This window comes from Festucalex cinctus, chromosome 1, assembly GCF_051991245.1.
Source record: "Festucalex cinctus isolate MCC-2025b chromosome 1, RoL_Fcin_1.0, whole genome shotgun sequence".
Classification (NCBI taxonomy): Eukaryota; Metazoa; Chordata; class Actinopteri; order Syngnathiformes; family Syngnathidae; genus Festucalex; species Festucalex cinctus.
In genome coordinates, this window is record NC_135411.1 from 69217385 (window position 1) to 69244494 (window position 27110).

At 40.5% G+C, this 27110-nt stretch overlaps 1 long non-coding RNA gene across 1 annotated transcript; it reads left to right on the plus strand.

The window, feature by feature from the left end:
- Nucleotides 1-11188: 11188 nt before the first annotated feature.
- On the plus strand, nucleotides 11189-11680 carry LOC144008830 (uncharacterized). Its single transcript, XR_013280778.1, has 3 exons — nucleotides 11189-11327; nucleotides 11404-11505; nucleotides 11587-11680. It is a non-coding gene; the product is annotated as an uncharacterized LOC144008830 (long non-coding RNA).
- The last annotated feature ends 15430 nt before the right edge of the window (nucleotides 11681-27110 follow it).

Here is a 27110-nt window from a genome sequence, read left to right on the forward strand (position 1 = left end):
TCTAGGTGAAACGTACAGCCGGGTATGCTTTGTTAAAGAGGAGTTTTTTAGCTTAAAATGTGATGCCCGGCCCCTGGGGGACTTCCTGTTGGGTTTAGCACAGGGCACCAAGAGACTTTTTTTGTACATCTTGGGCTGTTACATATGTCTACAAATTTTCGTAGCTCTAGCTGCTTCGTACAACTGGCAATGCTTCTTTAAGGATATTTTTTTTCCTTTGCAAACAGTGCATGCCATGACAACAGCGTGCGACGAAATACAAAGCTTTCAATAACTTTTCATCTTCAACATCTTAAGATGAATCACACCAAGTTTGAAGATGATCGGATAAACACTGTAGGAGGAGTTCGTTAAAATAAGACCCCAATGAAATGGCCAAAAAAATGGCAACACGTTCCAAAATAAATCAAAATGGCGGACTTCCTGTGAGGTTTAGCATATGGTTCAAAAATAGTTTTTTGTAGGTCATAGCCTGTTACATATGTGTACAAATTTTCGTAGCTCTAGATTAAACGTACAACCGGCAATGCTTCATGAAGTAAGAATTTTTAAACTCTAAATTTGATGCGTCGCCGACGTCATATAGTATATCAAAAACTTTAGATTTTTTACAATGATGTTGTCCCAGGTGTTGAGATGGTCCATCCCAAGTTTGAAGTTAATCGGGTTAACCGTGTAGGAGAAGCGGGCAAAAGTATGACCCCTGTAAATGTGCAAAACTGGGCCAAAATTGGACAGTCAGATGATCATACCTCACTTTCTGTCTATTTTAGGGTACACACATCAAAGAGGTTTTTGTTCATCTGGATGTGCTACGGGTGCCACACAATTTTCGTCGCCATAGGACAATCGTAGCGGGACAGGGATCCGTTTAACCTATGTAGGTGGCGCTATGGAGCCATTTTTCTGTTATCATGTATGGCGACTTTAAAATATCAAATTTTTCGCCAGGCCTGATGTGCGTGTAAAGTTTGGTGAGTTTTCGTTCACGTTTAGCGTCTCAAAAATGCGATTGTTTGCGGAGAATAATAATAATAAGAATAATAATAATAAGAATAATAATAAGAAGAATTCCTACAAAAACAATAGGGCCTCGCAGCGGCACCGCCGCCGCCGCTGCTCGGGCCCTAACTAGAGCTGCGAGCAGCTATAAAGGGCCCTCGCAACCCGGGCCACGTTGGGGTATTTGCACGTCGGGGTACTGGCATGTTGGGGTACTGTCAAATAGGAAACCATCTAAATTTTAAACGTTTTTGCCATGCTTTGTGTTTGTAAAGTTTCATGGAAAGGCCAAAAATTATGCACAATTAACAAAATAAAATCAAAATGGATTGGCACATGGCTATATAGAATACTTTTTGAATATATTAGGCATGCCTGCCAATATTCACACATCTAGCTGAATCATATAATCGGAAAGACTTCATAAAAATGTCTAGAGGGCGCTATTGAAGCATTTATTGCAAATTTAATAAGAAATCTCTAAAATATTCATGCTTATGACAAGCCTGATGTTTAGACCAAAAAAAAAAAAGCAGCATTTTACTTGGCAAACAATCCATCGCCATGAAACAGCGTGCGACAAAATAAATAACTTTCGATAACTTTGTATCTTAAACATCTTAAGATGAAGCACACCAAGTTTGAAGAAAGTCGGATAAATTTTGTAGGAGGAGTTCGTTAAAATATGACCCCTAAAAAAGGCCACAAAAAATGGCTACAAATCCCAACGTAAATCAAAATGGCGGACTTCCTGTTTGGTTTAGCAGATGGTTCCAAGAGACATTTTTGTACATCGTGGGCTCTTATGTATGCCTCTAAATTATCATAGCGCTAGGTGAAACGTACAACCGGGAATGCTTCGTTAAAGAGGAGTTTTTTACCTCAAAATGTGATGACCGGCCCCTACGGGACTTCCTGTTGGGTTTAGCACATGGCACCAAGAGACTTTTTTGTACATCGTGGGCTGTTAAATTTGTCTCCAAATTTTCGTAGCTCAAGCTGCTTCGTACAACTGGGAATGCTTCATTAAGAGGGAATTTTTTCCTTTGCAAACTGTGCATGCCACGGCAACAGCGTGCGACGAAATAAAACCTTTCAATAACTTTTCATCTTCAACATTTTAAGATGAATCACACCAAGTTTGGAGATGATCGGATAAACTCTGTAGGAGGAGTTCGTTAAAATAAGACCCCTATGAAATGGCCCAAAAAATGGCAACACGTTCCAAAGTACATCAAAATGGCGGACTTCCTGTTCGTTTTAGCATATGGTTCAAAAAGAGTTTTTTGTACCTTGAGGGCTGTTACATATGTCTTCAAATGTTGGTAACTCTAGGTGAAATGTACAGCCGGGAATGCTTCATTAAATAAGAATTTTGAAACACAAAATTTGATGCCTCGCCTCTGGCGGACTTCCTGTTAGGTTTAGCATATGGCACCAACAGGCTTTTTTGTAGATCATAGTCTGTTACATATGTGTACCAATTTTCGTGGCTCTCAATTAAACGTACCACCGGCAATGCTTTGTTAAGTAAGAATTTTGAAACTGTAAATTTGATGCCCCGCCACCGTCATATAGTATGTCAAAAACTTTAGATTTTTTACCATGATGTTGTCCCAGGTGTTGAGATGGTACAGCCCAAGTTTGAAGTCAATCGGGTTAACCGTGTAGGAGAAGCGGGCAAAAGTATGACCCCTGTAAATGTGCAAAAATGGGCCAAAATTGGACATTCAAATACTCATACCTCACTTCCTGTCTATTTTAGGGTACACATATCAAAGAGGTTTTTGTTCATCTGGATGTGCTACAGGTGCCACACAATTTTCGTAGCCATAGGACAATCGTAGCGGGACAGGGATCCGTTAAACCTATGTAGGTGGCGCTACAGAGCCATTTTTCTGTTATCATGTATGGCGACTTTAAAATATCAAATTTTTCGCCAGGCCCGATCTGCGTGTAAAGTTTGGTGAGTTTTCGTTCATGTTTAGTGCCTCAAAAATGTGGTTGTTTGCGGAAAAGAATAATAACAAAGAAAAAGAAGAAGAAGAAGAAGAAGAAGAAGAATAAGAATTCCTTCAGGAACAATAGGGACCTCGCAGCGGTCGCTGCTCGGGCCCTAACTAGAGCTGCGAGCAGCTATAAAGGGCCCTCGCAACCCGGGCCACGTTGGGGTATTTGCATGTCGGGGTACTGGCATATTGGGGTACTGTTTCATAGGAAACCGTCTAAATTGTAAATGTTTTAGACATGCTTTGTGTTTGCAAAGTTTCATGGAAGGCCAAAAATGATGCACAATTTAAAATCAAAATGGATTGGCACATGGCTATAGAATACTTTTTGGAGGTATTAAGCTGATAGGTATGCCTCCCAATATTCACACATCTAGCTGAACCATATAATCGGATATACTTTATAAAACTATCTAGACGACGCTATTGAGCCATTTATTACAAATTGTACAACAAATTATAAAATATTCATGTTCATGAGAGATCTGATCTGTGTGCAGTTTTGTGAGTTTTTCCCCGTGTTTAGACTCTCAAAAAAAAATTCTTTGCAAACAATGCATCCCTAAAGCAAAGGCATGTGACAAAATAAAAAAATTCAATAACTTTTCATCTTAAATATCTTAAGATGAAACATGCCAAAGAATGAAGACGATGTGATAAGTTTTGCAGAAAATATGACCCCTATAAAAGGCCCCAAAAAGTGGCTACAAATACCAAAGTAAATCAAAATGTCAGACTTCCTGTTTGGTTTAACATATGGTTCCAAGAGACCTTTTTTGTACATCGTGGGCTCTTATGTATGCCTCCAAATTATCAAGAAAAGAAGTTGGGTTTAGCACTTGACACCAAGAGACTTTTTTTAAACATCGTGGGCTGCTACATATGTCTACAAATTTTCGTAGAATACTTTTTGGAGGTATTAGGCTGATAGGTATGCCTCCCAATATTCACACATCTAGCTGAATCATATAAAAAAAAATTTTCTTTGCAAACAATGCATCGCTACAGCAAAGGCGTGCAACAAAATAAAAAATTTAAATAACTTTTCATCTTAAATATCTTAAGATGAAACGCGCCAAAGAATATATGACGCCTATAAAAGGCCCCAAAAATGGCAACAAATACCAAAGTTAATCAAAATGGCAGACTTCCTGTTTGGTTTAGCATATGGCTTTAGAAACTTTTTTGTAAGTCTTAGGCTGATCTCCCAATATTCACACATCTAGCTGAATCATATAAAAAACATTTTTCTTTTCAAACAATGCATCGCTACAGCAAAGGCGTGCGACAAAATAAAAAATTTCAATAACTTTTCATCTTAAATACCTTAAGATGAAACGTACCAAAGAATATATGACGCCTATAAAAGGCCCCAAAAATGGCATCAAATACCAAAGTTAATCAAAATGGCAGACTTCCTGTTTGGTTTAGCATATGGCTTTAGAAACTTTTTTGTAAGTCTTAGGCTGATCTCCCAATATTCACACATCTAGCTGAATCATATAAAAAACATTTTTCTTTTCAAACAATGCATCGCTACAGCAAAGGCGTGCGACAAAATAAAAAATTTCAATAACTTTTCATCTTAAATATCTTAAGATGAAACGTACCAAAGAATATATGACGCCTATAAAAGGCCCCAAAAATGGCATCAAATACCAAAGTTAATCAAAATGGCAGACTTCCTGTTTGGTTTAGCATATGGCTTTAGAAACTTTTTTGTAAGTCTTAGGCTGATAGGTATCCAAATTTTTTCACATCTAGCTGAATCATACATTTCCAAAAGCTTCATAAAAATGTCGAGATGGCGCTATTGAGCCATTTATTGAAAATTGCAGAAAAACTCTCTAAAATGTTCATTTTTTATGGCAAGTTTGATGTGTGTGCAAAGTTTCATGAGTTTTCGCATGTTTAGAAAAAAAAAAAAAAAAAAAGCAGCATTTTACTTGGCAAACAATGCACCGCTATGGCAACGGCGTGCGACAAAATAAAACACTTTCGATAACTTTGCATCTTAAACATCTTAAGATGAAGCACACCAAGTTTGAAGACAGTCGGATAAATTTTGTAGGAGGAGTTTGTTAAAGTATGACCCCTAAAAAAGGCCACAAAAAAATGGCTACAAATCCCAACGTAAATCAAAATGGCGGACTTCCTGTTTGGTTTAGCACATGGTTCCAAGAGACTTTTTTTGTACATCGTGGGCTCTTATGTATGCCTCTAAATTATCATAGCGCTAGGTGAAACGTACAACCGGGAATGCTTTGTTAAAGAGGAGTTTTTTAGCTCAAAATGTGATGCCCAGCCCCTACGGGACTTCCTGTTGGGTTTAGCACATGGCACCAAGAGACTTTTTTTGTACATCGTGGGCTGTTACATTTGTCTCCAAATTTTCGTAGCTCTAGCTGCTTCGTACAACTGGGAATGCTTCATTAAGAAGGAATTTTTTCCTTTGCAAACTGTGCATGCCACGGCAACAGCGTGCGACGAAATAAAAAGCTTTCAATAACTTTTCATCTTCAACATCTTCAGATGAATCACACCAAGTTTGGAGATGATCGGATAAACTCTGTAGGAGGAGTTCGTTAAAATAAGACCCCTATGAAATGGCCCAAAAAAGGGCAACACGTTCCAAAGTAAATCAAAATGGCGGACTTCCTGTTCGGTTTAGCATTTGGTTCAAAAAGAGTTTTTTGTACCTTGAGGGCTGTTACATATGTCTTCAAATTTTGGTAACTCTAGGTGAAATGTACAGCCGGGAATGCTTCATTTTTTGGCCCATTTTTGCACATTTACAGGGGTCATACTTTTGCCCGCTTCTCCTACACGGTTAACCCGATTGACTTCAAACTTGGGCTGTACCATCTCAACACCTGGGACAACATCATGGTAAAAAATCTAAAGTTTTTGACATACTATATGACGGTGGCGGGGCATCAAATTTACAGTTTCAAAATTCTTACTTAACTAAGCATTGCCGGTGGTACGTTTAATTGAGAGCCACGAAAATTGGTACACATATGTAACAGACTATGATCTACAAAAAAGCCTGTTGGTGCCATATGCTAAACCTAACAGGAAGTCCGCCAGAGGCGAGGCATCAAATTTTGTGTTTCAAAATTCTTATTTAATGAAGCATTCCCGGCTGTACATTTCACCTAGAGTTACCAACATTTGAAGACATATGTAACAGCCCTCAAGGTACAAAAAACTCTTTTTGAACCATATGCTAAACCGAACAGGAAGTCCGCCATTTTGATTTACTTTGGAACGTGTTGCCATTTTTTGGGCCATTTCATAGGGGTCTTATTTTAACGAACTCCTCCTACAGAGTTTATCCGATCATCTCCAAACTTGGTGTGATTCATCTTAAAATGTTGAAGATGAAAAGTTATTGAAAGCTTTTTATTTCGTCGCACGCTGTTGCCGTGGCATGCACAGATTGCGAAGGAAAAAATTCCCTCTTAATGAAGCATTCCCAGTTGTACGAAGCAGCTAGAGCTACGAAAATTTGGAGACAAATTTAACAGCCCACGATGTACAAAAAAGTCTCTTGGTGCCATGTGCTAAACCCAACAGGAAGTCCCGTAGGGGCCGGTCATCACATTTTGAGGTAAAAAACTCCTCTTTAACGAAGCATTCCCGGTTGTACGTTTCACCTAGCGCTATGATAATTTAGAGGCATACATAAGAGCCCACGATGTACAAAAAAGTCTCTTGGAACCATCTGCTAAACCAAACAGGAAGTCCGCCATTTTGATTTACGTTGGGATTTGTAGCCATTTTTTGTGGCCTTTTTTAGGGGTCATATTTTAACGAACTCCTCCTACAAAATTTATCCGACTGTCTTCAAACTTGGTGTGCTTCATCTTAAGATGTTTAAGATACAAAGTTATCGGAAGTTATTTATTTTGTCGCACGCCGTTTCATGGCGATGGATTGTTTGCCAAGTAAAATGCTGCTTTTTTTTTTGGGGTCTAAACGTGCAAAAACTCATGAAACTTTACACACACATCAGGCTTGTCATAAGCATGAATATTTTAGAGATTTCTTATTAAATTTGCAATAAATGCTTCAATAGCGCCCTCTAGACATTTTTATGAAGTCTTTCCGATTATATGATTCAGCTAGATGTGTGAATATTGGCAGGCATGCCTAATATATTCAAAAAGTATTCTATATAGCCATGTGCCAATCCATTTTGATTTTATTTTGTTAATTGTGCATCATTTTTGGCCTTTCCATGAAACTTTACAAACACAAAGCATGGCAAAAACGTTTAAAATTTAGATGGTTTCCTATTTGACAGTACCCCAACATGCCAGTACCCCGACGTGCAAATACCCCAACGTGGCCCGGGTTGCGAGGGCCCTTTATAGCTGCTCGCAGCTCTAGTTCTTCTTCTTCTTCTCCGCAAACGATGGCATTTTTGAGACACTAAACGTGAACGAAAACTCACCAAACTTTACACACACGTCAGGCCTGGCGAAAAATTTGATATTTTAAAGTCGCCATACATGATAACAGAAAAATGGCTCCTTAGCGCCCCCTACATAGGTTAAACGGATCCCAGGTCCGCTACGATTGTCCTACGGCTACGAAAATTTTGTGGCACCTGTAGCACATCCAGATGAACAAAAACCTCTTTGATATGTTTACCCTAAAATAGACAGGAAGTGAGGTGTGATCATTTAAATGTCCAATTTTGGCCCATTTTTGCACATTTACAGGGGTCATACTTTTGCCCGCTTCTCCTACACGATTAACCCGATTGACTTCAAACTTGGGCTGTATCATCTCAACACCTGGGACAACATCATGGTAAAAAATGTAAAGTTTTTGACATACTATATGACGGGGGCGAAGCATCAAATTTAGAGTTTCAAAATTCTTACTTAATGAACCATTCCCGGCTGTACGTTTCACCGAGAGTTACCAAAATTTGAGGACATATGTAACAGCCCTCGAAGTACAAAAAACTCTTTTTGAACCATATGCTAAACCTAGCACGAAGTCCGCCATATTGATTTACTTTGGAACGTGTGGCCATTTTTTGGGCCATTTCATAGTGGTCTTATTTTAACGAACTCCTCCTACAGAGTTTATCCGATCATCTTCAAACATGGTGTGATTCATCTTAAGATGTTGACGATGAAAAGTTATTGAAAGCTTTTTATTTCGTCGCACGCTGTTGCCGTGGCAGGCACTTTTTGCAAACGAAAAAAAATCCTTCTTAATGAAGCATTCCCAGTTGTACGAAGCAGCTAGAGCTACGAAAATTTGCAGACATATGTAACAGCCCAAGATGTACAAAAAATTCTCTTGGTGCCATGTGCTAAACCCAACAGGAAGTCCCCCAGGGGCCGGGCATCACATTTTGAGCTAAAAAACTCCTCTTTAACGAAGCATTCCCGGTTGTACGTTTTACCTAGAGTTACCAAAATTTGAAGACATATGTAACAGCCCTCGAGGTACAAAAAACTCTTTTTGAAACATATGCTAACCCCAACAGGAAGTCCGCCATTTTGATTTACTTTGGAACGTGTTGCCATTTTTTTGGCCATTTCATAGGGGTCTTATTTAAACGAACTCCTCCTACAGAGTTTATCCGATCATCTTCAAACTTGGTGTGATTCATCTTCAGATGTTGACGATGAAAAGGTATTGAAAGCTTTTTATTTCGTCGCACGCTGTTGTCGTGGCATGCACTTGTTTGCAAAAGAAAAAAAATCCTTCTTAATGAAGCATTCCCAGTTCTACGAAGCAGCTCGAGCTACGAAAATTTGGAGACATATGTAACAGCCCACGATGTACAAAAAAGTCTCTTGGTGCCATGTGCTGAACCCAGCAGGAAGTCCCCCAGAGAGAGAATATTACAAGGCCGCTTCTGTCAAAATTTGATGCATGACATTCTTAATTAGATTAGGGGGGTCATGTGTGGGTCATGACCCCTCCCTAATGAAGATTAATGACCCTTTAATGACTTCCAGATGTCATATAATGAGGGTTAATGACCTTTAATGACTTCCTGATGTCATTTAATGAGGGTTAATGACCCTTAATGACTTCCTGATGTCATTTAATGAAGATTAATGACCCCTAATGACTTCCTGATGTCATTTAATGAAGATTAATGACCCTTAATGACTTCCTGATGTCATTTAATGAAGATTAATGACCCTTTAATGACTTCCAGATGTCATATAATGAGGGTTAATGACCTTTAATGACTTCCAGATGTCATTTAATGAGGGGTAATGACCTTTAATGACTTCCGGATGTCGTTTAATGAGGATGAATGACCTTTAATGACTTCCGGATGTCGTATAATGAAGATGAATGACCTTTAATGACTTCCGGATGTCGTTTAATGAAGATGAATGACCTTTAATGACTTCCAGGTGTTATATAATGAAGATGAATGACCCTTAATGACTTCCTGATGTCATTTAATGAAGATTAATGACCCCTTAATGAAGATGGATGATGTGTAGGTGGTGTTCCTACCTGTTTTTGCAGATATCATGGCTGACCCGGGTTCAAATGCTAATTGTTTGGTTAACTTCCGGATCCGGTGCACGCCCCCTAGATTGAGTGAATAATAATGAGATTGAATGACGTGATTGGAGGGAGTGGTTTAGTATGGGTAAAACCGCCGGGGGAAAAGTACTAGCCATTTCTATTATGGTGAAGGGGGAAAAGTATGCGCAAACACGGCTCAAAGATTGTATTTTTAGAGGTTGTAAAACAAGAAGTATAAGGTAAGGTTAAACTGTGATACGGTGGTTGGTATTATGAAATTAAAAAACATGAAGTTATACATTATATGTAAAAATGTTGTAAGAGTCGTTCGTGACTGCTGGGGTTGAATCTGAAAATAAACGGATAAAACTATATAATTTCCCCTTACTGATAGTTACTATCTGACATTTTTGTTCAATATTTCTGTGAGTAGGGGGAAGCATATGCAGTCAAAGATTCATGGGGAGGTCAAATGTATGTCTGTGCTTGTGTGCGCGTACGCGCATGTATGGCTGCATGAGGGTCAAAGAAGTGTGAGGACAGACGGGCGGCTGAAGAAGTGTGAGGTAAACGATGGCTATAATGTTGTTAGTTTGAAAGACAACGCTTCCTAAAATATATTACAAAAATAAGCATGTACTCTGACGGTTACATTTATATCAGTATCAATTTTACAAAAGGAAAATGGTGAGCAGGTCTCCTCACCCCCTGTGAGAACAGAGGGGTTGCTGGTCATAAAATTAAATTAGGCTGAAGAAGAACGGATACGCAGCTAATTGCGAGGGGCCATTTTTGGTCTGAGAAAGGCGATTGTTCAATATTCCTGTGAGTAGGGGGAAGCAGATGCAGTCAAAGATTCACGGGGAGGTCAAATGTATGTCTGTGCTTGTGTGCGCGTACGCGCATGTATGGCTGTATGAGGGTCAAAGAAGTGTGAGGACAGACGGGGGGTGGCTGAAGAAGTGTGAGGTAAACGATGGCTATAATGTTGTTAGTTTGAAAGACAACGCTTCCTAAAATATATTACAAAAATAAGCATGTACTCTGACGGTTACATTTATATCAGTATCAATTTTACAAAAGGGAAATGGTGAGCAGGTCTCCTCACCCCCTGTGAGAACAGAGGGGTTGCTGGTCATAAAATTAAATTAGGCTGAAGAAGAACGGACACGCAACTAATTGTGAGGGTCATTTCTGAGGGTCTAATAGAAATTTATGGATTTTAAATTGCGTTTTGCACACCCTCCTCTATGTATAAATATGAGGCCTTCGCAATGCCACACTCACTTCTCTGAAAAATTCTCAAGAGGTATCGGCTCTGAGCTTCCAAGATGAATCAAGGTAATTAACTTGATATTATCTACATATGTATATATACTCATACAAATGTGGCACTTATATTCACTTCTATTAATGTTTTTGCTATGAAATAAAAAAACCCTACATCTTAATGAAGCTTCTGGAAAAGCAAGCATCTTAGTGAGTGATTTATTTATTTAATGGAATGATGCATGCCTTTATTTTTATACTTATAGCGTTTATTTTATTTTTAAGTTATGAGAGATTTTGGAATAAGTCTGTATTAATATGTATTTTTTGTTTTACTTTTATTTTAATTTTATAGAGTTAGGAGAGTTTTTTTATTTTTTTTTTTTTTTTTTTTAAATGAGTGAATGAGTTCGTATTTCTTATTTTAAATTTGAATTTTTACAGAATTAGAAGCGTTGTTGGATGAAATTCAACTGTATTATTATTCAGCGTCACAAGATGGCGATGTTGTGACAGGAATCCGGCGTAAGTATTTCTTTTTTTGAAACGTTTAGAGCTTTTTCTTGCTTTAAAATTAACTGTTAGTAATGGATATTTACAGAATTGAATGAGGATGTGAACGAGAGGGTTAGACAGCCGGAGATTTTCGTAATTACGAGTGATGAGGAAGAATTGGATGACGAATTACCTGCAGGAGTGAACGGTAAATTTCCTTTTTTTTAAATAAAATAAAACCTATGTATTACTATTTTTTAAATGAACCGGTAATGTTGTATGATTATAGGTGGTGATATACTGAGCGAGACGGTCCCAGAGACTGCTCAACCTGAGGTCATAATAATATCTGACGAAGAAGAAGAAGAAGGAGAAGAAGAAGAGCTATTAAGGCGTGAAAACGTGAGGGCCGAAGAGGAAGGTGAATTCGTCGGGTTTCCACCGATTGAAAGCGAATCTGAACTGGAAGAACCCAGCAATGATGCGACGAGCGGGGCGGAAGAACGCTTCTGGATACCTCCGATGGTAGATGGAAACATCGGGGTCCAATATACATCGAGGGTAAGTAACGTCTTCTTGATACCGTTTAAAAAATAATAATTTGTCTGTTTTTACGGAAGCGAATGTTTTTATTTACTTACAAACTAACCTGAATATACTTAAAAAGAACAACAAGTCGTGAGACGCTTATAAAAACTACGACTCCCAGAATTCATAGCGAAGTAGTGACGTGAAAATCAGCCTACACAACGTGCTTATAAAAACTACGACTCCCAGAATTCATAGCGAAGTAGTGACGTGAAAATCAGCCTACACAACGTGCTTATAAAAACTACGACCCCCAGAATTCATAGCGATGTAGTATGCAGAATCGGGTGACCCCCACCCCTCGTGAACCCCCTGTAAGCAAAGGCTATGAGACACACAGAGAAAGCTGACAGACACAGAAAGAAAGAAAGAAAGAAAGAAAGAAAGAAAGAAAGAAAGAAAGAAAGAAAGAAAGAAAGAAAAAAAGATAGATAGATAGAAAAAAAATATTTTTAAATATAAACCTACGAATGTGATTCGGATCTATTTATTAAATAAATTTAAATAATGAGTGTGTTGTAAGGGGGTGATGTATTAAGCATAACGTTTATTAATATTAAGTACTATATAATAACTATAAAATAATAATAACAAAATGTCAGTTAAAATAAACGTTGAAAGGTTATTACAATAAATATGTATTTTTTATGGAGGATTTCAAACATTTTGTAAGGGTTTGTTTGTGTGTAGTACATGTACTTAAAAATATTAAGTTTTGATTTATTTTATGAGATAGATAATAAGCTAGATAAAAGGGTAGTTTGATAATAGTACTGAAGTAAATATTTTTAAATATAATCTTACGGATGTGATTTAACTCTGCTTTATTAAATAAATTTAACTGGGTGTGTTTTAAAGGAATGGCTCACGATGTATTAACTGTAACATTTATTAATATTAAGTGCTCAATAACTATAACAATAATAATAAAATGTTATTAGTTTAAATTAACGTTGAAAGGTTATTAAAATAAATACTTTTTATGGATGATTGTAAACACATTTTGTAAGGTTTTTTGTGTAGTATATGTACTTAAAATATTAAGTTTTTATTTATTTTATTCCCTTATAGGAGGAGCAAGAGGGTTTGAAAACCCGTATCCGTACAGAGGTGAGCGTCGACTCATGCTGGAGAGAATCGTCTACATCGAAACCTTTTTTGAGACGGCGAACGAATCTATACCGGATTACCGGTAAAAGATTTTCTTGTTTACTAAAACAACTTATTTTATCCGACGTTTCTTTTTGTATCTTGTGTTTTTGTACTTGCTATGTGGACATTTTAATCTGAAATGGAAAACTCTGAGGGGGGTGACATGGATTTAGATAATGTAGGTCAAGGTTTGGCTGAAATTGTAAATGCCTTAAACGATGAGATCTCTATGCAAATCGAGCCTTTTCAAATGCCTGATGAAATCGGCGGCGATGATGGCGATCCGTTTGTGGCTATAAGACACATTGAGGATTTTATTGATTTCTTTAATCCTTTAGAGAGGGCTCTTGCACGTCTTAACCAGTCATCTTCAAACGGCGAAGCCTTTGAGGACATACTTGAACCAGACATACATAGAAATGACCAACAGCAATCCTCTGTATCATTTTCACAACATCCCCAGACACACCCACGCAATCAAATGCAATATGCAGAAGGTAGCAGCAGTACACATTACCGACAAGAACATACTCCAGATAGACAAGACCTCCAACACCAGCCACACCCACACAATCAAACGCAACATGTAGAAGGTAGCAGCAGTACACATTGCCAGCAGACACTTGTGTCAAATACACAAAACTTTCAATACCAACCATACACGCACAATCAAACGCAACAGACAGAAGCTGGTGGTAGTAGTACACCAGCTAGACAAGACCTCCAACAACAGTCTCGGGTACATCGACACATTCAAGCAGAACATCCCCCAGCACCAACCCCCAGTACACATTCCACCTTGCAACAATCTTCAGACACAAACAGACAGGTGGGGGGACAAGTTAGGCGTCCGAATTTTAACAACTTGGAGATAAGACGACATCTAAATACAACGAGACCCGAAGACCCCCTTGATTTTGCAGCCTTCTACACAAACATTGGCAATAATTTGAATGAAGCTGTGCAGGAGGTAATCAGATCGACTAGTCGCGGTGATATAGTCCAAGCAGAAATAGTGGGTGAAAATGTGAGGGAGCACTGTTACCTAGATGCTGTTAATGACCCGAATGACGTAACTGACGCAGTCCATAATTTGCTAGATCGCATCGCACAATCTAATACAGAGGTACTGGCCGACAATAGTCTAGAACTTGTTGTACAGATTGTATTTGATGTTAATGGCGGAGGAGGTGCCAAACGCAAACTAATTTTGACTACAAATGATGAAATGGTTCAAAAGAAGAAGAGATGTTTGTACATAACGTATGACAAAAATGATAAATTATGCTTTGCTAGATCGTTAGCATACCTGCTTGACGGATCGTTGACTGTTGATCAGGCTACACAGAGGGCTCGTTATTTACAGCAAAGCGTGGGGTTGACTTGTGAGACTGCCGTTAGTCTGAGGGACGTACACAAATTTGAAACGCTTGTGAAACGCAAAATCGTTATAGCTTATAGAGCGGATTGCGAACGCCCCCTGTCTTTTTTTGAGACGCAATACCCCAAATCAGAGGACTCAGTGTTCTTACTGCTATTAGACGGACACTATTATGGAATAAAATCGGTTAAGGAGTTCATAGGGAAATCCTACTTTTGCAGACAATGTTACAAAGGGCATAAAAACCAAGAACAACATAGTTGTGAGGGGCATTGTCACATCTGTCTCGACCCTACCTGCAAACAACAACCGTTCAAAGCCACTCATTGTAACGATTGTAACAAAATATGTCAGAACGAGAGTTGCTTCGTTAAACACAAAGAACGCAGACAGACCTCAAAATCCGAGACTAGCAACTGTGAGAAATACAAAAAATGTAGCGAATGCAGTGTGGAATATTACGTCAAATCACAGGGGGAGAATGTTAAACATAAATGCCCTCAAGCCAAATGCACAGTATGTGGAGAGGTTCTACCTAAGGGCGGTGATGAGGCGAGAGGAAACCCTCATCTGTGTTACATGCAGCCTCTAAAACCGGAAGCGCCTTGTAAACAAATAATTTACTACGATTTTGAAACATTCGTAGGTGCTGACGGTAAACACAAACCCTACCTAGTGTGTACCAAATCGACAAAGGGGGTGGAAAAACATTGGTTGGGTCTTGATTGCGTCGAACAATTTCTTGATTATGTTAGGAACCCTCGTTTTGAACAGTCTAAACTAATCGCTCACAACGCCAAAGGTTTTGACGCTTACATCATTCTAAACAAAATGGTAGACATGGGGGTTAATGTCAGCGTCATTATGCAAGGGAGCAAAGTCATTTGTTTCTCAGATACGGACTACAAACTGGGGTACATCGACTCCTTGTCCTTCCTCACGATGCCCCTCAGCTCCTTGCCTAAAGCTCTAGGTTTCATCGATCAAACTAAAGGGTATTTCCCCCATGGCTTTAGCTCTCTAGACCATTTAAATTACATCGGTCCCTACCCTGATCCAAAATATTATGGGGTAGAGCGTATGTCGACGGTCCATCGTACAAAGTTTTTTGAATGGTACGAGGTTGCGTGTAAGGGAACCTTCAATTTTGCTCAGGAAGCTCTAATGTACTGCAGAAATGATGTGAATATTTTGGCGACAGCTTGTGAGAAATTTAGAGAGGAGTTTCTTAATGCGACTGGTACAGACCCGTTCAATTCTGTAACTATCGCCTCCTCCTGCATGAAGGTGTTCCGGAACAATTTCCTAACACCTAAAACATTGGCTATTACGCCGACCGATAATTACATACAACAATCCAAATCATTCTCACGCGACTCGATCCAATACCTAATGTGGGTGGCGCACAGCCAAAAAATACCTATTATTCACGCCTTAAACAAGGGGGAGGTCAAGATCGGGCAGTACTATGTAGACGGGTACGCTTTGATAGACGGCGTAAAATATGTATGGGAATATCTCGGATGTTTCTATCACGGATGCCGTGAATGTTACGATCCTACTCAAAAGTGTCCTATGAGTAAACGACCGTTTCAAGAAAAGTTTGACAGGGTTAAAAAGAAAATACAGGATCTAAAAGTCAAGCACGGTGTACAGCTTGTGTTGATGTGGGAGCATGAGTGGCTGCGGTTAAAAAAGTCAAATCCGGATATAAGAGAGTTCTTGCGCAGTTCAAAATTCCCTGAGCCTCTTATACCACGTAAAGCTCTTTTTGGAGGGAGAACGAATGCCTTCGTGTTACATTATACGGCTGCCCCCGGTGAACGTGTAATGTACGTCGATGTTACATCGCTTTATCCTTTTGTCAACAGCACATGTGCCTATCCGTTAAGACATCCTACCATCATTCACGACAATTTCGATGACCCCCAAAAGTATTTCGGGTTCATCAGAGCTAAAGTCAACCCTCCACGAGGCCTCTATTTCCCCCTGCTGCCCTACAAAACGGCAAGAGGTAAACTGGTGTTTACACTTTGTCGCACGTGCGCAGAACTTAACAATCAAGAAAGTTCGTGTTCGCATAACGATGACGAGAGAGCCTTAACCGGTGTTTGGGTTACGCCTGAATTCAACAAGGCTCTCGAGCTGGGCTACACCGTATCACAAATTACGGAGGTGTGGCATTTTGACTCGTCGAGTAGCGACGTCTTCAAAGCATATATCGATACATTCCTTAAAGGGAAGCAAGAGGCCTCGGGGTATCCTTCCTACGTCGTTGATCAGGCAGGTAGGGAAAAGTACATCGAAAACTATGAGACTCACCAAGGTATTAGACTAGACCCCTCAAAAATAAATGTGAATGCGGGTAAGAGGCAGGTGTCTAAATTATGCCTCAACAACTTTTGGGGCAAATTGGGACAGCGTGATAATTTGGATAAAACAGAGATTGTAAGCAGCACAGAACGCTTCTTTGAATTGTTATTTTCGGGGGTGTACGAGATCAAAGCCTTTCACTTCCTCAACGATCAAAGGTCGATCGTGCAGTACAGCTACCACCGACGTTGCAACGTCCCCCCCTCCAAAACCGCTAACATCTTTGCAGCATGCATGACCACGGCTTATGCACGTCTAAAAATGTACGCATATTTGGAGCGACTGCAGACGAGTGTTTTGTACACCGACACGGACAGCCTCGTCTATGTAGTCAAAGACGGCGAAAGTCCTTTGGAATTAGGTGACTATTTGGGGGATTTGACTGACGAGTTGGGAGGAGATAGCATTCAGGAGTTTGTTTCAGCGGGTCCTAAAAGTTACGCCTACCAAACTAGGAACAGCATGAAAACGGTAATGAAGGTAAAAGGTATCACACAGACCCATGACACTTGCAAACGCGTCAATTTTGACAGCATCAAGAATTTAGTCGAAGGGTACATTGACTCATCAGGCACACAAACCAGAACGATTGAAACGCCTCAACACACTATCGTGCGTAACAAAAAGGGTTTTCACCTAAAAAACATGTCATTCATGAAAAAGTTCAGGGTAGTATATGACAAGAGACGTCTTATCCCCCACGGACGCACCCTGCCTTTCGGTTATCAGTGTGTTTTGTGAAATGGAGTTAAATCAAGTTGATTTTGATCCGAGGCTTCAACCCCCCTTTTCTTGTTTAATATCTGGACCAAGCGGGTGTGGAAAAACATATTTTGTAAAAAGTATCTTGGAAAATTGTAACCATGTTATGAAAAGTCTTCCTGACAATGTTGTATGGATCTACACTTCTTTTCAACCTCTGTACGAGGAACTTCAAAAGCTGAATAAAAATATTAACTTTGTGAAAGGTCTCCCTGATTCTTTTGAGGATGAAAGTTTGTTTCCAGCGCGTCAAAGTCATTTGGTTATTCTGGACGACGTCATCTTTCAGGCGTCGGACCACCCTGAGGTGGTAAGAATTTTTACCCAATATAGACATCATAGGAATATGAGCGTCATCATGTTAACGCAGAACATTTTTCATCAAGGTAAATACAGCCGGACAATCAGCCTCAACAGTAATTATATGGTGTTGTTTAAAAACCCGCGTGATAAATTACAAACGAGTGTTTTGGCTAATCAGATATTTCCCTCAAAGAAAAAGTATTTTTTGGAAAGCTTTGAAGACGCTACCAAAGACGCTCACGGGTATTTATTAGTGGATTTAACCCCGACATGTCCAGATCAATATAGACTGAGGACGGGCTTACTAGCTCATCAGTGGCCTACCGTCTACATACCCAAGACTTAATAAGATGTCGAAGCTTTTAAAAAGAAATGCTCCGCTGCTCAAAACTTTGTTTCACGCCAAGCCCAAGAAACGTAAAGACATACTTTTGCGCGGTCCCGCTAGCTTGGTGAAAGCTCTCTGCGAGATTGCTCTAAATCTCTTAAAAGGTCACATACCGCTGAGTCCTTCGCAGTATAAGAGGCTAAAAAAGCAAAAGAAGGTGATCAGAGAATTGGCCGATAAGAAAAAAAGTCTGAAGAAAAAACGTGCGGTCTTGATTCAAAAGGGTGGTTTTATCTTACCCTTGTTGGGGGGCATTCGCCCCTGTCCTCGGAAGTCTTTTAGGCGGTCTAATAAATAAATAAACTTTAACCAACATGAGTTTGAGAACAGCTCAGAAAATGTTTCTTGTCTCACCTCACCAACTGGAACGTTTAAGCAGGCCGGAACCAACCATTCGAGAGACGGCGGAGCGTAATTTGGATTTTAAAATGAAGGAGGTCCTAGAAGATAGTTCTCTAGACCAGTATGAGAAAATTAAAAAGTACCAATCCTTGATGCAACGATATTTAGGGTTGCTCAAACAAGGGGAAAACGAACGACGACCAATCAACCTGACTCTACCTGCTGAGACATCAAACACATCCCCATCAGATGAAGCGACGGGTTTGGAGAATGAAGCCTGGCTCGACATCGTCCAAACAATCCCTCCTCGTTACCGTAAAAACGCCGATTATGTTTTAAGAAAACTGTCTACCGACGAAAGAGGTTGGACTCCTCGCAGCGAATTCATCTTCAGAGGTAAGCCCGTCAGAGGATCCCACATGACTGATTTACTCAAACATCTCATCGGCAAGAATGTTTCATCGCAAGGTCCTAGAGGTTGGAGCGAGTTTCTACACACCCTCTCAGAACTCAATATACCCGAAACAACGGTTTCTAACCCACATGCACACGAGGAGTTGAGACGTCTAAAAAACGGCTCATATACATCTAATCCCATTGTTAAGGAATCTTCGAACGGGAAAAAGAAAAGAAAACGGACTGCTTCGACTATAAAGTGGGAGGGGTTTTAAATATGACACTTATTTTATGTAAGGAAAAACACATCACTCTGTATTGCCTTTTAAATTGCTTTTATTGAATAAATGATTTGAAAAACATAATCCGTTACAGACAATGACATTTTTTAAATTTGTTGAAAGAACATGATTTTTGTCCTCCGCATGGTTTGCAGGTAAAAAACCGGTGTCGCCGAACAAAAGCAGATACCATAGCATCATTCTTGATTACATCGTCGGTGTAGCAGTCCATCACATCCTGGTAAGACTCTCCACACCCTCTGTGGCTCAGGTAGTACACACAATGAGGGCCGCAGGCCGCTGACAGTTCGTGTTGTAACTGGCGATTATGGTAAATTATACGGTTAGAATACTTTTCCAGAAAAGACTTTATACTTTGTGGGTAATATTTAAAATCAGGGGGAAAGCCGAAGGGGTCGAAAAAAATGCAGAGTCGTCCTTTTCCAAGGTGAGAGCCAACCAATGTTCTCCGGGTTTAGAGCGGGGGTGTGTATTAACTATATAGTATATGGGGGGCGAGGGTTTCAAGGAGGATAACTCGTCCGAAGCGTAAACGCCTCCATATAAATGTCCTTGTAAACGTGTCATCAAACTCTCCAATTCCCTTCCGTTCATCTCCTCAGTAATAGTCCATTAACACTTCCCTCTTCGAGTTAATTTCTAAAATAGAGTCGTAACAAGCGTACACAATAAGTGTGGCGGTATGGGGAAGCGGGGTCCTGAATCTCATCTCCAATCTGAGTGTACCGCTGGACACAGGGGATAAAGCCTCTGTGTCCTGGCTAGGATTTAGATTAAAGGCAAACAGAGCATAGCCTTGTTGAAAGTCTTCGTGGTCTATACTTAGAGGTAAATCTTTTAAAAACCTCCCCGTCGAGGAAAACAAGTTATGAAACTCGCGCACTGCGTTTCCTGCGTTAAATTGGGGTTGAAACGCCTTAGATGGGATCTGCCGCCCTTCTTGAGTTAGGGCTAGGTATTCAATATTGTGGTGGGCAAAGTTAAAAGGATTTAAATTCTTCCGCCCCACAAAAGCGCTGTGATTGACGAGTGCTAAAACCACATACTTTGGCGTATGTCCCAAAAAGAGATTGTCTTGATGGCAGATCCTCGATAACTGGGGTATAGAGTAAGTCTTTACGTTGATCCTCGATAGGGGGTACAGCGCGTTGTCTTTGTGGAGAGCCGCTGCGTGACCCAAAGAAACGGACGGTGCGACCGCTACTTTTTTTACAAAAAGGGTGGCTCCTATTATCTTCAGAGAGCAATCAGCGTCGGGGGGACTCATTAAACAAAAATCATCGCTGGCTCTTGTTAGCTTTAGCCTTAGATCCACGTTATTTAAGAGGTATCTCTCACAAAAGAAAATATCCGAGTGAATGGGGCCTAGGAGTTGAAATTCCCTGGACCCCTCAATCAATTGGGCTCTGTGAACCAGCCCTTCATTAACATCGTTGCCCGTGAGCGATGTTGAATCCATCCGCCCTCGTGTATCTTTGAAGAACATGGCTGTGCAAAATTGGCTTTTGAGAGAATCCTCTGAAAAGTTTAACAATGTTTCAATCATAGCTCTGTAAGGGTGAGTAGCGCTTGATTGAGAGATGAGTCTATCCCCTAATGTAACATCTACTTGGGTAAAGATTGTGTTTAACGGATAGTTAATGATGCCTACGTGGTCGGTGGGGCCCAGATGAGAGCCGTCTCTGTGTGTTACTCGCAAACGCAGGTAAAGCATTGTGTCCGAGAGATCCATATATTTAGAACCGTCCCCCGGTATGAAGAATTCAATGGGTCCTTGCTCCGTCAAAGCTGATAAGGTTGAAATTTCGACGTATTGGCTTTGTTCTATCGAAAGTTGGGTCATTGGGGGTGAGAACAAATCTAATTCCGACAGAGTGCATTCTTGCGACTTGTGATGTAAAAGAGCCATTTTCGTCAGATTGTTTAAGAGAAAATGTCGGCGTTGCTTCTTCGGCGCTTCCTTCTTGAGACTGATTTCCTTTTGACTGCACGCCTACGCTTTTTATGAGTAACCAGTCTCTGACCTATCGGTCTCCTCGAAGGTCTTCGAGCCAAAACCATTAACCCGGATCCATCTTGATTCTTTTCTCTTCTCTGTATTCTTTCCATCGCACGTCCTGCTACATCCATGGCAATATTTTTAGCCGCCGACTGCAGGTGAGGTTTCGCTACTGTAAAACCTTTTTTGACTAAAGGTACGACAAAACGGAAAAGTTTAGAAAAAATGGAGCCCAAACCTCGCCCATATTGCACAGGGGCCCCGTGAAAACCCGGAAGCGACCCTCCTGCTTGGGTTTCGTAATAATTAACAAAGCGATACAGGTCAGGGTGTGTCTCCATCACGACCATTGTTTTTTACCTCGGTTTAAAATGCAGGATAATAATTATCTTTCCGTATTTAAAATTAACCGGCTGATTCTGATCCGTCTTAATCTGTATTCCTACTTCTTCAATATGTCTCCTACTAATAGGCAGGTAGTAAGCAGGGTTGAAAGTTTTAAAAATAAACTCCCCGTATCTCCCTTCGATCGGAACAGTCCTCAATAACGGAGCATAGGCATCCCCTACCGTCTGGTGTTGCACCACGTCTGTATAAACGTATAAATGGTATTGACCCGCCTTTATATCGGCTGGGTACGGGGCAGGTAACCAATTAGGTTTTATAGTAAACCATTGTCCTTCCTTCATACCAAGTATGTAAGCCAACGGTGCATTAAAGCGGATCTTATAACATCCGGTTGACGACATCCAAAGAAATTTCCGCATATTAATATCGTAATGGAGTAAAATTTGGTTGCCTATTTTATTTTTTATAATATACAGAACCGCCTCTCGTAGCTTGTCAAGATCTTCATATTCCCCGGATGTAATATCTAAGGTGTGGGTTACAAATTCGTTTTTATCAGACCCCCTAGCTGTCTCGGAGTTCTTTGCATCCTTAGCTTTGGAAAGCGTCATATCTTTTATATAGAAAGTAGTCTGGTTTTCGGGTACGTTTATCCAACTACGAGGGTATGAAATCTCAGTCAGGGCCACCTCCCAACTTCCTTCGAGATCAATGTGTTGGGCCAAATTCACTCTGAACTGTGAGATTGTGTTGTCCGTATACACATCCATACTAGCGTTAGAAGGTAGAGTAACGTAGAATCCTCCATCGTGTAAGGGATCCATGCCGGCTTCTGATACAAGTTGTGTTTGAAACTCTTTTTTAAACGTCTACAATCTGAGAAGCGGGGACCCAGCTATCGAATTTCGAGGGCCATCCCTTCCAACGAACGAGGAATTGTCTCACCGTGCGCCTTTTAAGGATTTTCTCAATGTGGAATGTGTGGTCTTTTGATACACTCACCTTCTGTAATTCACCTTCGTAAAACGATCCTTCTATGACAACCCCGTCATAATCTTTCAGTTTGTAGACGGGTGGAAAACGAGGAAGACATTCAGATATGGTAAACAATTCGTCCGTAAAGCTCTGCTCGTATTTTTTATCAAACACTCCTCTTAATTTAGATATCCTCACCACATCTCCTGTTTTAAAACGCATTTTTAATTTCCCACTTTGCTCTATCGGCATATTACCGTATAGATTCTGGAAAACCTGTTGAGTATTTCCGTCAGTAACTTGATTGGGCTTCATTTTTATACTTTTATGGTAGCTTTCGTTATAACTACTTACTAAATCTTGTACGACGTCGATATACCTGCGTGTGTTTCTGGCCGTAAAATATCTCCACATTCTAGTTTTTAAAGTTCTGTTAAACCTTTCAACAACCTGGGCTTTCAGATCACTGGCAGTAGCAAAATGAACAATGTTGTGTTTTTTCATCAGGTTCTGAAAATGTCTGTTAAAAAATTCTTTACCCGCGTCGGTCTGTATTTTTCGAGGCGTCCCACTCTCAGACAAAACAGATTCAAAAGCTTTAACTACCTGCGGAGCCGTCTTATCCTTCAAAATGCGTACGTAGGCTTTTTTTGAAAAAACATCGATGACGGTCAGTAAATATTTAAATCCATCGTTGACGCCAGCCAGGGCCTGCATATCGCAGAGGTCTGCCTGAAATTGATTCAGCGCCCTTGGGACAAAAACCCTGTTTCGTGGGAACTTGATTCTAGCGGGTTTGTGTGAGGTGTAGGCATCTTGCTCGATTAAGAAACCCCTGACTCGATCACGATTTACTTTTTTACCCGTAACATCCTGTACACCTAAGTGTAAACGCTCTACACCACCAAAACTGGCCGGGTGTGAGGCATCGTAGTAAAGCTTCTCCATACACTTCCTCTCAGCCATCATCATCAGAAAATGAATTTAAATGATATATGCAACGATTATTTATTGATAAATTCACACAGACATGACTTCTTTTGTTTGTTTTTTTTGGTTTATTACATGATTTCCATAGTATAATCATACACAATAGTAAAAATGATTACATGCATAATGCTAAAAGGCAATACTAAGAATTAACATACTCAAGGACTCGGGATAAGACATAGGGACTAACTTTTAATTCAACGACGGTTTGAAATTCTTTTAATTCAACAGGTAAGTCTAAAGGGTAGTTATTTTCTAGACAGTATTTTGCAGAATCAACAAACAGAGTCAAAATTGTTACCAGGTGACCTACACCCACGTCATCACACCATGCATCCAGAACGGCTTTAATTGTATTGGCCAAACCCAAATGACTCTCGTTCACAACACGTCTGACAAAACAATCCCAAGATACATGAAATAGCGAATGAGACAATGATCTGACTTTTTGCATAATCAACAACATTTTGTCAATTCGTCCGTCTCGGTCAGAAGTATGTAGAATGGTTCTCTCCAGAATGTCCGCCCAATTACACAAACCGTAATATCGAAACAACAATTTTCTGAAGATATTCCCCATCGTGTGTCTCTATTTAGAATTGTAGTACTTGTCCAGCAGAGTCTTGAGGTCGTTCGACAGCGATCCGGGGCCTTCAAGGGCGTCCAGTTGCTCGAGCTTGTCGAGTATCTTCTTCTCTTGCTCGAGATCTAGCAGGACAATCTCGGCCGCTGTCTTGACCTTTTTAATGTCGGTAGTCAGATGAAGCAAGTTCAACATGTAATGAATGCTGGGGAGGAATTTAAGCGTGCACAACAATGCTATCACACGATGATAATGTTTCCTAAAATACTCATCATCGTCTATTTCTAGACACTGGTGCTGCCTCTGGCTGGGATGGTTGATTAAACAGCCATTACATTCATCTCTACTGTATTTAACTATAACTTGATTGAGGAGATGTCCTATAGTCTGTTTTATACAGTTGTACTTATCCCGACACAGCCAACTGTCCGGGGGCCCGTTCCAGACAAGGTCCCAGTCCTTGTCAAGGTTTGTAGGTGAAGGCAAAGCTGTTGGCGGGCACCCCTCCACAACGTCCCCGTCAGAGGTTAGTTGCTGCTGAGGCTGCTGCTGCTGAGACTCCTGAGGCTGCTGAGGAGGTAGGTGTTCATGCCGGGTATTGAGTTCCTCAGGAGTCATCAGCAGTTGTGAATACTCCAGCGAGGCAATGTACTCATCGGTCAGCTGCACTTCTTGAGAGTTCTCCGGCGGAGGGGTGTTCTCGTCGGCAGTCGCGGGGTACTGAGAACAGTCCAACTGCTCTCGCTCAAGGTGGGTCGCGGCTGCCTCAACGTCCTTTCCCTCCTCAAAGTCAGAGCTGTCTGTCTGCGTACCTTTTGAGACTTTAAGCCGCGATCCTTCCACCAGAGGCACCACACTCCGGGCACCCAGAGGCGTCCACGATGTTGCCAGGCGTCTGGAACTCTGTCTGGTAGGAGGCATCGTTGTCGTCGTTGGCTTTTTCAGGCAAAGTGTAGTCCGGCTGGAGACTCCTGCTCTTATATTACATAGGGGCGGTTATATGGGAGGGATTTGTTGTAAAGAGGCGTATTTTCCCATTGTCTAAGTGGTAGGGGGGCTGTCCTTGAGGGGTGGTTGGCTTATGACGTCAGAGTAGGCGGTTCATAGGGGCGTTGACTACTCAAACGTCAACGCCTTCCTTACACCCACAATGTTTCGCCAATGCCGGCTGTCCAAAAAGAGGGTGGAGATTTTTTCAGAGTGCGCATCCATCCTCTCATTCCATTCAGCCAACGGTAGGGTCAAAACCCTCAAAAAAACACCACATTCAGTGTTAAATGCTTCCAAAGTAAAAAACAGTTCATTCTGATTTGTGCGATCACCAGTCTCTATCAGGTTGTTAGAATCAATTTTCACCTTAAAAAACCAACGACCTGTAGGCGTTGTCCTCGAGACCCATGTAAATGTTAAAACATTCCATGGTTCAGACGACTTCATACATTCTTTCAACACTCGAGGTACCAGTTGATTTAATATACCCCAGTCATTAGAGTTTAGAGTCCCATAGCCACTAGGTGATGTATTTTCAACACCGTCCATGCTAAAATACAGACACAGCTCACCCATCTCGTAAAGGAAGCGGTATCCCCATGAGGCAGATGGATCCAAAGACCATATTTCCTCCAAAGACTCTGCGGGGGATTTCTGAATACGTCGCAAAAACATCTGCTTCTTACGCGGCGCATCCAAAATCGAGTCGGTCCCAGTGCGTCCCATCTGCACTGAAACATTTGTCTCGCTGATTACATTGATTTTCCCCGCCATCCTCGCTGTAGCTCTATCGGACTGTTGAAGCGCTTGTTATATACTTTTTACCCATACTAAACCACTCCCTCCGATCACGTCATTCAATCTCATTATTATTCACTCAATCTAGGGGGCGTGCACCGGATCCGGAAGTTAACCAAACAATTAGCATTTGAACCCGGGTCAGCCATGATATCTGCAAAAACAGGTAGGAACACCACCTACACATCATCCATCTTCATTAAGGGGTCATTAATCTTCATTAAATGACATCAGGAAGTCATTAAGGGTCATTCATCTTCATTATATAACACCTGGAAGTCATTAAAGGTCATTCATCTTCATTAAACGACATCCGGAAGTCATTAAAGGTCATTCATCTTCATTATACGACATCCGGAAGTCATTAAAGGTCATTCATCCTCATTAAACGACATCCGGAAGTCATTAAAGGTCATTACCCCTCATTAAATGACATCTGGAAGTCATTAAAGGTCATTAACCCTCATATGACATCTGGAAGTCATTAAAGGGTCATTAATCTTCATTAAATGACATCAGGAAGTCATTAGGGGTCATTAACCCTCATTATATGACATCTGGAAGTCATTAAAGGGTCATTAATCTTCATTAGGGAGGGGTCATGACCCACACATGACCCCCCTAATCTAATTAAGAATGTCATCCATCAAATTTTGACAGAAGCGGCCTTGTAATATTCTCTCTCCCCAGGGGCCGGGCATCACATTTTGTGCTAAAAAAACAACAACTACTCTTTAACGAAGCATTCCCGGTTGTACGTTTCACCTAGAGCTATGATAATTTGGAGGCATACATAAGAGCCCACGATGTACAAAAAAAGTCTCTTGGAACCATATGCTAAACCAAACAGGAAGTCTGCCATTTTGATTTACTTTGGTATTTGTAGCCACTTTTTGGGGCCTTTTATAGGGGTCATATTTTCTGCAAAACTTATCACATCGTCTTCATTCTTTGGCATGTCTCATCTTAAGATATTTAAGATGAAAAGTTATTGAAATGTTTTATTTTGTCACACGCCTTTGCTGTAGGGATGCAATGTTTGCAAAGAATTTTTTTTTGGAGTCTAAACATGGGGAAAAAACTCACAAAACTTTGCACACAGATCAGATCTCTCACCAACATGAATATTTTATAATTTGTTGT